At 44.4% G+C, this 17665-nt stretch overlaps 2 non-coding genes across 2 annotated transcripts; one reads left to right on the forward strand and one right to left on the reverse strand.

Annotated features, from left to right (window-relative positions):
* Window positions 1–1933: 1933 nt before the first annotated feature.
* On the forward strand, window positions 1934–2005 carry trnad-guc (transfer RNA aspartic acid (anticodon GUC)). Its single transcript has one exon. It is a non-coding gene; the product is annotated as a tRNA-Asp (tRNA).
* Window positions 2006–15941: 13936 nt separating this feature from the next.
* Window positions 15942–16014, reverse strand: trnaf-gaa (transfer RNA phenylalanine (anticodon GAA)). The gene has a single exon. It is a non-coding gene; the product is annotated as a tRNA-Phe (tRNA).
* Window positions 16015–17665: the final 1651 nt, after the last annotated feature.

Genomic DNA, 17665 nt, shown 5'->3' on the forward strand with positions numbered 1-17665 from the left:
TGCTTGAAATAGTATGAAACTGCATTTGAATGTGGTGGCGTTGCACCCTGCATTAAATGGTATGACACTAAATTTTAATTTGGTGGCCTTGCACGCTCCTTGAAATGGTGTGAAACTACACTTGAATTTGGTGGCCTTGCACTCTGCTTGAAGTGGAATGAAACTGCACTTGAATTTGGTGGCTTTGCACCCTGCTTGAAGTGGTTGGAAACTGCACTTGAATTCGGTGGCCTTGCACCCTGCTTGAAGTGGTAGGAAACTGAACCTGAATATGGTGGCCTTGCACCCCGCTTGAAGTGGTAGGAAACTGAACCTAAATTTGGTGGCCTTGCACCTTGCTTGAAGTGATATGAAACTGCACTTGAATTTTGTGGCCTTACACCCTGCTCGTGAGGATTTAAACTGCACTTGAATTTAGTGGCCTTGCACCCTGCTTAAAATGGCAGGGAAATGGATTTGAATTTGGTGGCCTTGCATTCTGCTTGAAATAGAATTTCAAGGAATAGCCGTGAGTCAACTGCCAGCCCACCAGCCGTGAGTGAGCTGCCAGCACATCAGGCTTGAGGGACTGAGCTGCCACCCCAAGAATCCATTTGACCCACAATGTCCATACTAGCCCTCTGGAGACCAGTAGTCCCTGCGGCCAACAACACCCATACTAGCGCTACAAAAAGCCACCCCCAGCCCCCCACTGGCCCCCATATTGGAATTGGTGGATAGGTGGAATATTGCGTCGGGCGACCAGCCCTCCCGTGTGAACATGGAACCCAACGGATCCCACATGGTCTAGTTAATTCATAATATTCTCTGCTGCATGAAGCCGCGTTCTGGTCATAAGTGATAGGAGTAGAATTAGGCCATTCGGCCCATCAAGCCTACTTCGCCATTCAATCTCCCCTCCTAACCCTATTCTCCTGCTTTCTCCTCATAACATCTCCCCATGGTATAGAACAGGAAATGGTGGAGCCAATGCTTCATCTCCCGTGTTCTTCATTGAATACAAAGATAAACATGTTCATGTTCAGTAGCAGAGAGAGTGGGGGAGCGGGGAATGGGTAGAACATGGAGGATATCTCTGTTAATCACTGAAGGTTAGTAGTCTACGGAACAGGCGGTGGGAAATGGGATCCGCGTAGATAGGCAATATCTGGTAGACATGAAAATAGTGTGACGAAGGGTTTTTGTTTGGGAGGACGTCTATGTTGGATTGGAGGGAGAATGAGGAGAGAGAGAGTCCACGGGGAAATACACATGTAGCTGACGGCACTGGGTGTAAGAAGAACTGCAGATGCTGGATTAAACCGAAGATAGACAAAAAATCTGCAGTAACTCAGTGGGACAGGCAGTATCTCTGGAGAGAATGAATGGGTGACGTTTCGGGCTTCAGACTTCCCCATTCAGTCACCTATTCCTTCTCTCCAGAGATGCTGCCTGTGCCGCTAAGTTACTCCAGCTTGTTGTGTCTATCTTCGGCACTCGGTGTAAACCAGACAGAAGGCAGGCCACACTTTTCCATCGGCGAGTGGGGAACGGAACCGTCTCCAGTGCAGTGTGACTCTGTGATTCGAGCACAGTCCCGCTGTTGCTTGTGATAGCAAATACAGAATACCACTCGCAGTTCCGGTTACATGCGTTTAGAAAATGAAAGCACCTCTTTATTAAATGAATCAACACGAGCATGTACTTGAATAAGTAACCGGATCGCGGAATGAGCCGAGAGCACACAAGTCAAACAGTGAGAAGTGAATGACTGAAAGTGGCAGGATTTTGGTCAAAGCTAAGGCTATTAACATGAAATTCTGCAACCTTATGTAAACTAACACTTTTCCCCCACTTTCCTCTTCGACTCGCATCCATTTCTTCTTCTCCTTTCCCCCCCTCCCCTTCCACCTACATACATTATCCTGCTTCACAACGCAAATCATATAGTGGTTCCTCGTTAGTATAGTGGTTAGTATCCCCGCCTGTCACGCGGGAGACCGGGGTTCAATTCCCCGACGGGGAGAGACTTTTCGTCATACTAAATATAACTGGAATTTCAATTCGTGTTTTCCACATCTTGATTGAAAAAATGATGACTTTCTTGGTTGGTTTCTTGATCCTGCAAAATATTCCAAATGGAATTTAAACTGGAGGTGCTGGAGGGATGACTTTGCTGAATTTATCGGTTTGTTCAACATGCCGAATTACCATAATACATACATTACCATAATATCAGTGTCTAACATAATGCCAAATTAATGTAATCTACTCTGAAGAAGGATGTCAACCCGAAACGTCACCCATTCCTTCATCTGAAGAAGGATGTCAACCCGAAACGTCACCCATTCCTTCCCCTCGGAGATGCTGCCTGTCCGGTTGAGTTACTACAGCTTTTTGTGTCTATCATCTTTAATCTAACCTACTTGCCTACCTATGATCTCTATTCCCCCCCATTCCCATTGTATGCACTGCATTTATGAAATATGTTCTTAAATGCCACTATCGTAAATGCTTCCACCACCACTCCTTATTGGTGCATTCCAGGCACCCACCTCTCTCCATCCCACACATCTCTTTTAAACGTTACCGATCTCACATTAAAGCTATGGCCTCAAATGATTTCCACCTTGGGATAATGATTCTCAGTCTACCCTATCTATATCCATCTCAAAACTTTATATACCTTTGCCTTCGATTTGTGATGAACCAGAGAAAACAATTCCAGTCTGTCAAGCCTCACTTTGTAGCTACTGGCCCCTATCTCAGGCACGGCATTGAGGTTTTAGTTCTGTTAAACCTCTTCTGCAGCCTCTCCGAAGCCTCCACACCTTCCTTAGGGGGAACATAATTGAATGCAAGACTCCAAATGCAATTTGACGAGAGCTACATCGTGACGTCCTGGTTTGGAGAACCGTGAGGCCCCTCTGACCCTGATAAACTGGTGGGAAGTAACCAAGGAGTTCAAGGATCTAGAGAGAGGGTTCCCAACCTGGGGTAAATTACCCCGGGAGGTAAATTTGTTGATTCTGGAACTTAAAAATATTAATGTTCAAAACAGTATTTTAAAATGTCCCAGGTACACAAAAATGCTGGAGAAACTCAGCGGGTGCAGCAGCATCTATGGAGCGAAGGAAATAAGCGACGTTTCGGGCCGAAACCCTTCTTCAGACTGTCCCCTTTGACGGTTGCTTTATGATGGTAGAAGAGTAAACTCAATTACTGAACAAATCAGGGTGAGGGTAAAATTATTTACAAAAAGTTGCCAAGGGTAAACGGGACGAAAAACGTTGGAAACACCTGCTCTAATAATGAAACATCTTAAATAAATCTAAAGTAATTCCCAGGAACACGGCAAGTATGATAGTTGATGTCTCTAATTTCAGGTAACCCTTGCATTCCCTCTCTCTCTCCCCGTCCCTCTCCCACCCCAGACGTTTTGATAATTTCACTATTCTTATCCCTTCATTCTCACCTCTTTCTTAGCCAACAATGGACCGTTGTGGGCTCTTTGGTCATCAGAGTAATCTCTGCTTTGTCCCGAACCGTTTCATACCTCTAGTTACCCACATCCCTGAATCTCAGTCTGAAGTACGGTCTCGATCCGAAACGTCACCTGTTCATTTTCTTCAGAGATGCTGCTTGGCCCGCTGAATTACTCCAGCATTTTGTGTCTCTCTTCGGTGTAAACCAGCATCTGCGGTTCCAACCTACACACAATAATTGTTGTCATCTCTCTCAGCAACCCGGCTTTCAAATATCTGTCTGTCACGTTCACCACGGACCCCTTCTACATCTGATGATTCCTTCCCAGCGCGCTATCGCCAGCACCCATAAGTATGATTTACCAGCTGCCCTGTAGTGCCTGCAAAAATTCGACTATCTTTAACCACTTTTGATTTCAATGTAAAGATCCGCATGCATTTGATATAATTGATTTGATTGATACTGTACCTGCAAATGGCCTTGTAATCGGCAGTAGAGTTCCTTATCTCATGCTCTACCGACTGAGCTCGGGATATTTGAGTGTCAAATGACACAAGAATCATCATCTCAATTTATCAAGGATCTACCTCTGGTAAGATGTTTTTCTGCGGGTGCAGAAGATAATTTTCTTCTTGCGTATGGCGTGCACAGCCTAAAGTTGTAAGACAACTTGTTCTGTTTGATATTCTGTTTGTGCACGCCAGGCTGATTGCATTTGTTGAAACAGGGTGGACCAATCCAATCCAATCCTATCCAACTTTATTTGTTAAGCACTTTAAGACAACCAATGTTGACCAAAGTGCTGTACAGAAGAATAAACAAGACATCATAAACAGACAACATAACAGAACATAACATAACAGCTCATATAAAGCACAACAATTACATATGAAAAAAAACATTAAATTAAAAGACATAAAACATGAGTAAAAATAATAACCACGCAATAAAGCAATCAAAAAAGAAATTACATCAAGTAAATAAAGTCGACATCATACTGGGTATCAAAGGCCACGGAGAAGAGATGTGTTTTAAGAAGTGATTTAAAAACAGACAGAGAAGAGGCCAAAATTAAAAAAAATTAAATCGTCCATGGTTCTGGTGGGTTTTTACATGCAAAATGAAAGCGCTTCTGAAACTAAATTTATCATTAAAAAAATCTCCAGACTTACCAGTGGTGTGTGGAAAAGTAGTTCTTCTATCATTATGCTATTGAGATGTATATTTTGGCAAATAATAAAATGTCCTGATAGGTTAAACACCCACTCCCTTTCAATAGGATTTTGTCAATTTGCTGGGGTTGATTATGTCCAATTAACAACTAACAATTATGTCATTCGTTGGCTTGCATCTGAGTAAATTGTAATTCAAAACCCACGTATGGTTTGCGATTTTTTTAAATGATAATCTTTGCTTCAGAGGAGTTTCCTTTTTTGTATGTAAAAACCCACTTGAGAACCATGGACGGTTTTAAAATTTTACAGCCAGATTTATCACCTCTGAAACGTTTTAGATGCCAAAGGAATCAAGAAAAGCACAAATAATGCCTTACTGTTGATGAAATGCAGTGAGCAAACGGCCAATGGTCGCCAAGCACTTCAGCTCTCGTTCATATCTACCGTCATTTCTCCTCACTTTTGGAATTCTGAAGTAGGAAAAATGTCTCCCACGCTTATCCCGATTTCCATAATTATTTAGCCCAGTAGAGAGGTTTCACGGCAGTCGGGTCACGACCCATGACCCGTACTGTTGCTACGCTACTCCAAATGGAGTACACGCGATGAACATACCATTGTTTCCAGCGTAGCGGGTCCGTTAAAACCCGCTGAAATTGTCAATTTTGCGGTGTAAATAATTATGGAAATCGGGATAAGCGTGTGAGACATTTAGCCTACTTCAGAATTCCAAAAGTGAGGAGAAATGACGGTAGATAGAAGCGAGAGCTGAAGGGACAACAACAGCCAGAGTGCTTGACGAACATGTGCATGTACCTTTAATATAGTGACCTCACCACTGCTAACCACTCCCCATATCAGAAGTATAATTGCAACCTCCCCACCCATTGATCTCTCTCTAGCTCATGTGACAGACCACGTACAGCTAGGGCGGTAACGTTTGTGTATTATCAATAAATAGTAGTAAAGACACAGTGTATTCATGACTCCTCTTTACAGAACATTTTTGTCATTTCGGAATACAGTTCTCACCAGACAAGAGAAACAGAATTCTCGCCAACTTCCACCTCAGTCCTTGACCGACGAAGACTGTGGCCAGGTGGAGAGGGACAAAGGCGGAGCAGAGGAGGTTTTCCCATTGTTCTGATCGATATTCAAATCCCAGATCACAACTTGCTGAAGGAAACTCAGTTCACTTCCAACACATAAATCCGTGCATAGTCGTTCACCTAATTCTGCGCCTATTTTATTTTACGCACGGCGTTCATCAGATGTGGTAATCCCGCTGCTGAACATGTAGATGACATGTGCATGTACCTTTAATATAGTGACCTCACCACTACTGTGTTGATGACTCCTCTTTACAGAACATTTTTGTCATTTCGGAATACAGATCTCACCAGAGAAGAGAAACAGAGAATTCTCGCCAACTTCCACCTCAGTCCTTGACCGACGAAAACTGTGGTCAGGACACTGAACCACACGACCTGTAAACGTTGCAACTTCAGGGACAGAGGCGGAGCAGAGGAGGTTTTCCCATTGGTCTGATCGATACTCAAATCCCAGATCACAACTTGTTAAAACAGAACAGAAGCACAGTGATCGGAGGAGGTCTTTCGGCCCTCGAATATCTTCCGTCGAAAGTATGCGCAATCATTGAATGTCACCTGTGACACCTTTCTAGCCCATCACTATCCCGCGCAACGTGGTCACAAACAATGTGTGTAGCAAAGTTCTGCAGATCTGAAGAAGGGTCACGACCCGAATCGTGACGTCACCCATCCCTTCTCTCCAGAGAAGATGCATTTCATTGTCTCTGTACTGTACACTGACAATGACAATTAAAATTGAATCTGAATCTGAATCAGAGATGCGGCCTGTCCTGCTGAGTTAATCCAGCGTTTTATTTTTAATTGTCTACTATATCGACTTAATGATTAAACTTAAAGGTAGATAACGTCTAGTAAAGTCCGATTAAAGATAGTTGAAAGAAGGTCTACAATGAGATAGATGAAAGGTCATGACCGTCTACAGCTGGTGAGAGGACGGACCAGTTGCCTTAAAACAGCTCTGATATATCATCTACACATTCCTTGTCGAAGTCATCCCTAACTTCGCACCTGAACGTCCGTCGCGGTGAGTTTTACTGAAGCACAACAGTGGACTTCCGCACTCAATTAAACATGTCTCTAGTTGATGCAGGAAAAATGTACCCGATGTTGGGGGAGTCCAGAACCCGGGGTCACAGTTTAAGAATAAGGGGTAGGCCATTGTGGACTAAGATGAGGGAAAACATCTTCACCCAGAGAGTTGTGAATCTGTGGATTTCTCTGCCACAGAAGGCAGTGGAGGCCAATTCACTGGATGTTTACAAGAGAAAGTTAGATTTAGCTCTTTGGGCCAAAGGAATCAAGGAATGTGGGGAAAAAACCGGGAACGGGATACTCATGTTGGATGATCAGGCATGATCAAAGAGAATGATGGTACTGGCTCGAACGGCCGAATAGCCTGCTCCTGCACGTATTGTTCTATGTTTCTACGTTTTTCTACGAGTCTACGTTTGGTCTCACCGATGTACAGGAGCCCACATTAGGAACAGCAGATGCAGTTAATGTGGTTCGTGGAGGTACATGTGAACCTTTGTCTCACCTGGAGGGTCTGCTGAAAACAATAGTTGAAACACTAACCACGGAGCTGCTCCGGAACCGGCTGCAGTTCCCAGTTCGCGAAAACGAATTGAAAACATAAAATCATCTGCGGGCCGGATGAATTTAAGTTGCAGGCCGGATTCGTGCCGTGGGCCGGAGGTTGCCGTCCCCTGTCCGAGCCGCCCCCACCCTGTTTCAAAACCGATATCCGCCTATGCCTGGTGTCCCTGGATAATGTCAAGAGAGGAGGAATAGAGACACGTGTTGCATCTACTACGGTTGCTGGGAATGGAATGGGAAGGGGATGGTTAAACGCAGTCATAGAAACATAGAAACATAGAAAATAAATGCAGGAGTAGGCCATTCGACCCTTCAAGCCTGCACCGCCATTCTATATGATCATGGCTGATCATCCAACTCTGTATCCTGTACCTGCCTTCTCTCCATACCCCCTGATCACTTTAGCCACAAGGGCCACATCTAACACCCTGTTAAATATAGCCAAAGAACTGGCCTCAACTACCTTCTGTGGCATAGAATTCCAGAGATTCGCCACTCTCTGTGTGAAAAATGTTTTCCTCATCTCGGTCCTAAAAGATTTCCCCCTTATCCTTAAACTGTGATCCCTTGTTCAGGACTTCCCCAACTTCCCTGCATCTAGCCTGTCCAACCCCTTAAGAATGCTATAAGTTTCTATAAGATTCCCCCCTCAATCTTCTAAATTCTAGCGAGTACAAACCGAGTCTATCCAATCTTTCTTCATATGAAAGTCCTGACATCCCAGGAATCAGTCTGGTGAACCTTCTCTGTACTCCCTCTGGGGCAAGAATGTATTTCCTCAGATTAGGAGACCAAAACTGTACGCAATACTCCAGGTGTAGTCTCACCAAGACCCTGTACAACTGCAGTAGAACCTCCCAGCTCCTATACTCAAATCCTTTTGCTATGAATGCTAACATACCATTCGCTTTCTTCACTGCCTGCTCCACCTGCATGTTTACTTTTAATGACTGGTGTACCATGACACACAGGTCTCGTTGCATCTCCCCTTTTCCTAATCGACCACCATTCAGATAATAGTCTATTTTCCTGCATTTGCCGCAAAAGTGGATAACCTCACATATATCCACATTATTCTGCATCTGCCATGCATTTGCCCACTCACCTAGCGTATCCAAGTCACCTTGCAGCCTTTTCACAGCGAACACTGCCCCCCAGCTTCGTGTCATCTGCAAACTTGGAGATGTTGCATTCAATTCCCTTGTCCAAATCATTAATATATATTGTAAATAGCGTGGGTCCCAGCACTGTGCCATGCGGTACCCCACTAGTCACTGACTGCCATTGTGAAAAAGACCCGTTTACTGCTACTCTTTGCTTCCTGTCTGCCAGCCAGTTCTCTATCCACATCAATACTGAACCCCAAATACCGTGTGCTTTATGTTTGTATACTAAACTCTTATGTGGGACCTTTTCGAAAGCCTTCTGAAAGTCGAGATGTAACACATCCACTGGTTCCCCCTTATCCACTCTACTAGTTACATCCTCGAAAAATTCTATAAGATTCGTCAGACATGATTTACCATTCATAAATCCATGCTGACTTTGTCCAATGATTTCACCACTTTCCAAATATGCTGCTATCCCATCTTTAATAACTGATTCTAGCGGTTTCCCCACTACCGATGTTAGACTAACTGGTCTGTAATTCCCCGTTTTCTCTCTCCCTTTTTAAAACGTGGGGTTACATTAGCTACCCTCCAATCCTCAGGAACTATTCCAGAATCTAAAGAATTTTGAAAAATGATCACTAATGCATCCACTATTTCTGGGGCTACTCCCTTAAGTACTCTGGGATGCAGCCTATCTGGCCCTGGGAATTTATTGGCCTTTAATCCATTCAATTTACCTAACACCACTTCCCGGCTAACCTGGATTTCACTTAGTTCCTCCATCTCATTTGGCCCCCAGTTCCCTGCTATTTCCAGCAGATTATTTATGTCTTCCTTAGTGAAGACAGAACCAAGGTAGTTATTCAATTGGTCTGCCATGTCCTTGTTCCCCATGATCAATTCACCTGTTTCTTACTGCAAGGGACCTACATTTGTTTTAACTAATCTTTTCCTCTTCACATATCTATAAAAACATTTGCAGTCAGTTTTTATGTCCTCTGCCAGTTTTCTTTCATAATCTATTTTCCCTTTCCTAATTAAGCCTTTTGTCCTCCTCTGATGGACTCTGAATTTCTCCCAGTCCTCTGGTTGGCTGCTTTTTCTGGCTAATTTGTAGGCTTCATCCTTTGTTTTGATACTATCCGTGATTTCCCTTGTAATCCACGGATGCACTACCTTCCCTGATTTATTCTTTTGCCAAACTGGGATGAACAATTGTTGTAGCTCATCCATGCAGTATTTAACTGCCTTCCATTGCAAATCCACCGTCAACCCTTTAAGATTCAATTGCCAGTCTATCTTGGCCAATTCACGTCTCATACCTTCAAAGTTACCTTTCTTTAAGTTCATGACCCTTGTTTCTGAAGTAACAATGTCACTCTCCTTCCTAATGAAGAACGCAACCGTATTATGGGCACTCTTGCCCAAGCGGCCACGCACAACAAGACTGCTAACTAACCCATCCTCATTACTCAATACCCAGTCTAGAATACCCTGCTCTCTCGTTGGTTCCACTACATGTTGGTTTAGAAAACTAGCCCGCATGCATTCCAAGAAATCCTCTTCCTCAGCGACCTTGCCAATTTGATTCACCCAATCTATATGTAGATTGAAGTCACCCATTTTAACTGTTTTACCTTCGTTGCACGCAATTCTAATTTCCTGTTTGATGCCATCCCCAACTCCACTACTACTGTTAGGTGGCCTGTACACAACTCCCACTAGCGTTTTCTGCCCCTTAGTGTTTCGCAGCTCTACCCATAATGATCCCACATCCTCCAAGCTAATGTCCTTCCTTTCTATTGCGTTAATCTCCTCTCTAACCAGCGACGCGACCCCACCTCCTTTTCCTTTCTGTCTATCCCTCCTGAATGTTGAATATCCCTGGATATTCAGCTCCCAGCCTTGGTCACCCTGGAGCCATGTCTCCTTGATCCCAACTATATCATAGTCATTAATAGCTATCTGCACATTCAACTCATCCACCTTATTACGAATGCTCCTTGCATTGAGACACAAAGCCTTGTTTTTACAACACTCTTACCCTTTATACAATTATGTTGAAAAGTGGCCCGTTTTGATTTTTGCCGTGGATTTCTCTGCGTGCCACTTTTACTTTTCACCTTGCTACCTATTGCTTATACCCTCATTTTACACCCCTCTGTCTCCCCGCTCACACATTTAAGAAACCCTTTCCCTTTATCTCCATCCTCGACTATCCCATTTGACACCCCACCCCCTTATTCAGTTTAAAACCACCCGTGTAGCAGTGGCAAACCTGCCTGCCAGAATGCTGGTCCCCCACCTGTTAAGATGCAACCCGTCCCTTTTGTACAGTTCCCCCTTACTCCAAAACAGATCCCAGTGATCTAAGAATCTAAATCCCTGCCCCGTGCACCAGTTCCTCAGCCACACATTCAGGTCCCGTATCTCCCTGTTCCTGCTCTCGCCAGCACGATGAACTGGAAGGAAACCGGAGATAACAACCCTGGAGGTCCTGCTTTTCAGCATTTTTCCGAGCTCTCTGAAGTTACGCTGCAGAATATTCATCCCCTTCTTTCCGACATCGTTTGTGCCGACATGCACTACCACTTCTGGCTGATCACCTTCGCCCTTGAGGATTTTGTGCTTACATCCGTCTTCCATTGTTCCGAAGATAATCAGTTCTGTATTGAGGTTCAATTTTATTTTAAATAAATGTGTGAATATTCCAAAAATGTACTCTTGTAGCGTTTTGAAATAAGCATGTATCTCATGGGCGACACATTGCGAAAATTTGACGGTTCGGTTTTCTAGTAATATAATCTATGTACAATTTTTAATTGAGTTAAGTTATGCCTCACATTAATCGAGCATTTATAATTTAGATAATTGAAAATAATTTCATTGCAAAAACCTCTGGAACGGTGTATCCGTGCGGGACAGACAGCACAGTCATAACAACCGGATGGGGCAGAGAGTAAGAAATGAAGAAAGAAAGATGGAGAAAAATGTAAGATAGAAGTGGGTACGCGATAAAAGAAAGCAAATCCAGCAAACGGTGTGAGGTAAGAGATGAAAAACAACGAAATTAGCACAAAGGAGCACACACGCTAAGAATGTTTCTGTCAGAGCAGAGTGGCGCAGCGGAAGCGTGCTGGGCCCATAACCCAGAGGTCGATGGATCGAAACCATCCTCTGCTATTCTATCAATGGATACTTTTGAGAAAATACCGTCCGTTCAAACGCGTGCACAACACATATTTCGTTTCATTCGGGGAAATTCCTATTTCAACAAAAGGCTTGGCCTCATTGCATCATTTTAAGAGTTTTATTGGAGAATCCGTGGGTGACACCACGGTCCCCGTTGTGCTCGGCCGTTGACCAATCTATATTACTGAAAGTCTGATCTTGATCGCTTTTGGCTCGCTGTGGTATGACTTCCGAGAGATGTACGGCTGTCATTTTTGGCCACTTCGCTCAGAGCCCCCCTCCGCCTTCCTGGGCCAGAGGATTTTTCTTATCGATGAAAAAGCAGAGAGATATTAATGTTTTTAAATAATTTGCCAATCTCTCTGCTGCCCCTGCTAGAAGGAGGGGGAGGGACTTTAAAACCAGGAAGTGGTGTGCCTCAATCAGTCTCTGCAAGATGGAGGAAGCCAGGGGGTCACGTTTCTCTGAGCTCTGAATAACACTGAACACATGTCTACTCAACGGTGAGTGCCCTTAATGTGGTTTGAAAATGAAAATATGGCTGGTTTGAAGTGAAAAGGCACTGCCTGCAAAATGCTTGATTGGGGGGTTTGAGGAAGTGAAAAGGCACTTCTTGCAAATGGTTGCTTGGGGGATGGGGTTGAAGTGAAAAGGCACTGCCTGCAAACAGTTGTTTGGGGGGTTTGGGTTGAAGCGAAAAGGCACTGCATGCAAATGGTTGTTTGGGGGGATGGGGTTGAAGTGAAAAGGTATGGTCTGCGAATGGTTGTTTGGGGGGTTGGGTTGAAGTGAAAAGGCACTGCCTGCAAATGTTTATTTGGGGGATGAGGTTGAAGTGATAAGGCACTTCCTGCAAACGGTTGCTTGGGGGATGGCGTTGAAGTGAAAAGGCACTGCCTGCAAACGGTTGTTTGGGAAATCGGGTTGAAGTGAAAAGGCATTGCCTGCAAATTGTTGTTTGGGGGGTTGGGTTGAAGTGAAAAGGCACTGCCTGCAAACGGTTGTTTGGGGGATGGGGTCGAAGTGAAAAGGCACTGCCTGCAAACGGCTGTTTGGGGGGTTGGGTTGAAGTGAAAAGGCACTGCCTGCAAATGGTTGCTTGCAAATGGTTGTTTGGGGGATGAGGTTGGCCATCTTACTCAGTCCCCATCCGCTCATCAGGTGCAGATGATTCTTCCCAACAATAAAAAACAAAAGTGTTATTAGTGCTTAAAAAATGTTGAGAGTCTCTCTCCTGTCAATCACGCCGTGGTGCCCACACCTTTTCCGGTGGGAGGGAGAGGGATTATAAAACCCGGAAGTGTGGGTGTGGCCGAGTCTCTGCATGATGGGGAGGGAGAGGTCACGCTCTGCCTGAGCTGTGCATCAACTGAACACACTGAATGTCTACTGAACTGTGACTGTGGTGTCTGTGTGGTTTTATGGCGGTTTTTATGGTGGTTTCACCCTGCTTGAAACAGTATGAAACTGAACCTAAATTTGGTGGCCTTGCACCTTGCTTGAAGTGATATGAAACTGCACTTGAATTTTGTGGCATTGCACCCCGCTCAAGACGTATTAAACTGCACTTGAATTTAGTGGCCTTGCACCATGCTTAAAATGGCAGGGAAATGGATTTGAATTTGGTGGCCTTGCATTCTGCTTGAAATAGAATTTCAAGGAATATGCGTGAGTCAACTGCCAGCCCACCAGCCGTGAGTGAGCTGCCAGCACATCAGGCTTGAGAGACTGAGCTGCCACCCCGAGAATCCATTTGACCCACAATGTCCATACTAGCCCTCTGGAGACTAGTAGTCCCTGCAGCCAACAACACCCATACTAGCGCTCCAGAAAGCCCCTGAATGCCCCTCCCCCACTGGCCACCAATATTGGAATTGGTGGATAGGTGGAATATTGCGTCGGGGGACCAGCCCTCCCGTGTGAACATGGGACCCAACGGATCCCACATGGTCTAGTTAATTCATAATATTCTCTGCTGCATGAAGCCGCGTTCTGGTCATAAATGATAGGAGTAGAATTAGGCCATTCGGCCCATCAAGACTACTTCGCCATTCAATCATGGCTGATCTATCTCTCCCTCCTAACCCTATTCACCTGCTTTCTCCTCATAACATCTCACCATGGTATAGGACAGGTTATGGTGGAGCCAATGCTTCATCTCCCGTGTTCTTCATTAGATACAAAGATAAACACGTTCATGTTCAGAAGCAGAGAGAGTGGGGGAGCGGGTAATGGGTAGAACAAGGAGGATATCTCTGTTAATCACTAAAGGTCATCTATCATCTATCATCTTTAATCTTTAAAAGGTCATCTATCATCTTTAATCTAATCTACTTGCCTACCTGTGATCTCTATTCCCCCATTTGCATTTTATGCAGTGCAGTTATGAAATATGTTCTTAAATGCCACTATCGTAACTGCTTCCACCACCACTCCTTATTGGTGCATTCCAGGCACCCACCTCTCTCCATCCCACACATCTCCTTTAAACTTTACCGATCTCACATTAAAGCTATGGCCGCAAGTGATTTCCACCTTGGGATAATGATTCTCAGTCTATCCTATCTATATCTATCTCAAAACTTTATATACCTTTGCCTTCGATTTGTGATGAACCAGAGAAAACAATTCCAGTCTGTCAAGCCTCACGTTGTAGCTACTGGCCCCTATCTCAGGCACGGCATTGAGGTTTTAGTTCTGTTAAACATCTTCTGCAGCCTCTCCGAAGCCTCCACACCTTCCTTAGGGGGAACATAATTGAATGCAAGACTCCAAATGCAATTTGACGAGAGCTGCATCGTGACGTCCTGGTTTGGAGCACCGTGAGGCCCCTCTGACCCTGATAAACTGGTGGGAAGTAACCAAGGAGGTCAAGGATCTAGAGAGAGGGTTCCCAACCTGGGGTAAATTTACCCAGGGTGGTAAATTTGTTGATTCTGGAACTTAAAAATATTAATGTTCTAAACAGCAATTTAAAATGTCCCAGGTACACAAAAATGCTGGAGAAACACAGCGGGTGCAGCAGCATCTATCCAGCGAAGGAAATAGGCGACGTTTCGGGCCGAAACCCTTCTTCAGACGGTCCCCTTTGACGGTTGCTTGATGATATAATTGAGTGTAAACTCAATTACTGAACAAATCCGGGTGAGGGTACAATTATTTACAAAATGTGGCCAAGGGTAAACGGGACGAAAAACGTTGGGAACACCTGCTCTAATAATGAAACATCTTAAATAAATCTAAAGTAATTCCTAAGAACACGGCAAGTATGATAGTTGATGTCCCTAATTTCAGGTAACCCTTGCATTCCCTCTCTCACCCCCCCCCCCCCCCCCCCCCGTCCCTCCCCCACCCCAGACGTTTTGATAATTTCACTATTATTATCCCTTAATTTTCACTTTCTTAGCCAACAATGGACCATTGTGGGCTCTTTGGTCATCAGAGTAATCTCTACTTTGTCCCGAACCGTTTCATACATCTAGTTACCCACATCCCTGAATCTCAGTCTGAAGTACGGTCTCGATCCGAAACGTCACCTGTTCATTTTCTTCAGAGATGCTGCTTGGCCCGCTGAATTACTCCAGCATGTTGTGTCTCTCTTCGGTGTATGCCAGCATCTGCAGTTCCATCCTACACACAATAATTGTTGTCATCTCTCTCAGCAACTGAACTAAAACCTCAATTCCGTGCCTGGGATAGGGGCCAGTAGCTTCAAATATCTGACTGTCACGTTCACCACGGACCCCTTCTACATCTGACGATTCCTTCCCAGCGCGCTATCGCCAGCACCCATAAGTATGATTTACCAGCTGCCCTGTAGTGCCTGCATAAATTCGACTATCTTTAACCACTTTTGATTTCAATGTAAAGATCCGCATGCATTTGATATAATGGATTTGATTGATGCTGTACCTGCAAATGGCCTTGTAATCGACAGTAGAGTTCCTTATCTCATGCTCTACCGACTGAGCTCGGGGTATTTGAGTGTCAAATGACACAAGAATCATCATCTCAATTTATCAAGGATCTACCTCTGGTAAGATTAGCTGAGCTATATCCCGCCGTATACTCTTCTTTACCTGCAAGAAACAGCCCCGTTCTGAAGGGTGAGCTACATCCCCAATTTATTTTCCGATCGCATGTCTGTGGTACCGGAGTACCTGCTGGAAATTCAATAAATTCGTTGAACCTTGATTGGGCGGCACTGACGGCTGCGTCACGAGAAAAAGCGTTGAAATAAATCATAGATCTATCAACGATGATTGAAATTTTAAATTCACAAATACCATTGCCGAAACCCGGGATTGAACCAGGGACCTTTAGATCTTCAGTCTAACGCTCTCCCAACTGAGCTATTTCGGCGACTTCATCACTCCCGAACTCTCAGTTCACTCCGGGCGTTCGACTAACCAACCCTGCGCCAATTTTATATAAGGGGGTTGCACGTAAGGTCACCGGGTCACATGCCTTGACGCACGGAGCGGCTCAATCCATCTGGAGGACATCGCAGCTTCAGTCTAACGCTCTCCCAACTGAGCTACTTCGCCGACTTCATCTCGCCCGAACTCTCAGTTCACTCCGAGCGTTCGACTAACCATAACCTTGCGCCAATTTTATATAGGGGGGTTGCACGTAAGGTCGCCGGGTCATAGGACTTGACGCACGTAGCCGCTCAATCCATCTGGAGGACATCGCAACTTCCCGTATATGTTGTTAAAACACGAAACACATACATTGCTACCTGTTAAAAACCGCCAAATATGTGAATGTTTGCGCTGTAAAAAATTGTGGAAGACGGGGTAAGCGTGAGAGACATGTACCCAACTTCAGAATTGCAAAAGTGAAGCGAAATGAAGGTAAAGAGAAGCGAGAGCAACAGCTAAAGTGGTTGACGAACATTGGCCGCGTTTATCGCGTTTGCTCACTGCATTTCATGAGCAGGAATGCATTATTTATGTTTTTTTCTTGGTTCCTTTGGTATCTAAAAAAGTCTCTGAAGTGAAAAATCTGGGTGTAAAAAATTTAAATCGTCCATGGTTCTGGTGGGTTTTTACATGCAAATTGAAAGCGCTTCTGAAGCTAAATTTACCATTAAAACAATCTCCAGACTTACCAGTGGTGTGTGGAAAAGTAGGTCTTCTATCATTATGCTATTGAGATGTATATTTTGGCAAATAATAAAATGTCCTGACAGGTTAAACACCCACTCCCTTTCAATAGGATTTTGTCAATTTGCTGGGGTTGATTATGTCCAATTAACAACTAACAATTATGTCATTCCTTGGCTTGCATCTGAGTAAATAGTAATTCAAAACCCACGTATGGTTTGCGATTTTTTTTAATGATAATTTATGCTTCAGAGGCGTTTCCTTTTTTGTATGTAAAAACCCACTTGAGAACCATGGACGATTTGTAAAATGTTACAGCCAGATTTATCACCTCTGAAATCTTTTAGATGCCAAATAAATCAAGAAAAAACACAAATAATGCCTTACTGTTGATGAAATGCAGTGAGCAAACGGCCAATGGTCGCCAAGCACCAGCTCTCGTTCATATCTACCGTCATTTCTCCTCGCTTTTGGAATTCTGAAGTAGGATGAATGTCTCCCACGCTTATCCCGATTTCCATAATTATTTAGAGCCGAGTAGAGAGGTTTCACGGCAGTCGGGTCACGACCCATGACCCGTACTGTTGCTACGCTACTCCAAATGGAGTACACGCGATGAACTGCAGGTAGGCACATATCATTGTTTCCAGCGTAGCGGGTCCGTTAAAACCCGCTGAAATTGTCAATTTTGCGGTGTAAATAATTATGGAAATCGGGATAAGCGTGTGAGACATTTAGCCTACTTCAGAATTCCAAAGGTGAGGAGAAATGACGGTAGATAGAAGCGAGAGCTGAAGGGACAACAAACAGCCAGAGTCCTTGGCGAACATGTGCATGTACCATTAATATAGTGACCTCACCACTGCTAACCACTCCCCATATCAGAAGTATAATTGCAACCTCCC

This window comes from Leucoraja erinacea, unplaced genomic scaffold (genome assembly GCF_028641065.1).
Source record: "Leucoraja erinacea ecotype New England unplaced genomic scaffold, Leri_hhj_1 Leri_1281S, whole genome shotgun sequence".
Lineage (NCBI taxonomy): Eukaryota > Metazoa > Chordata > Chondrichthyes > Rajiformes > Rajidae > Leucoraja > Leucoraja erinaceus.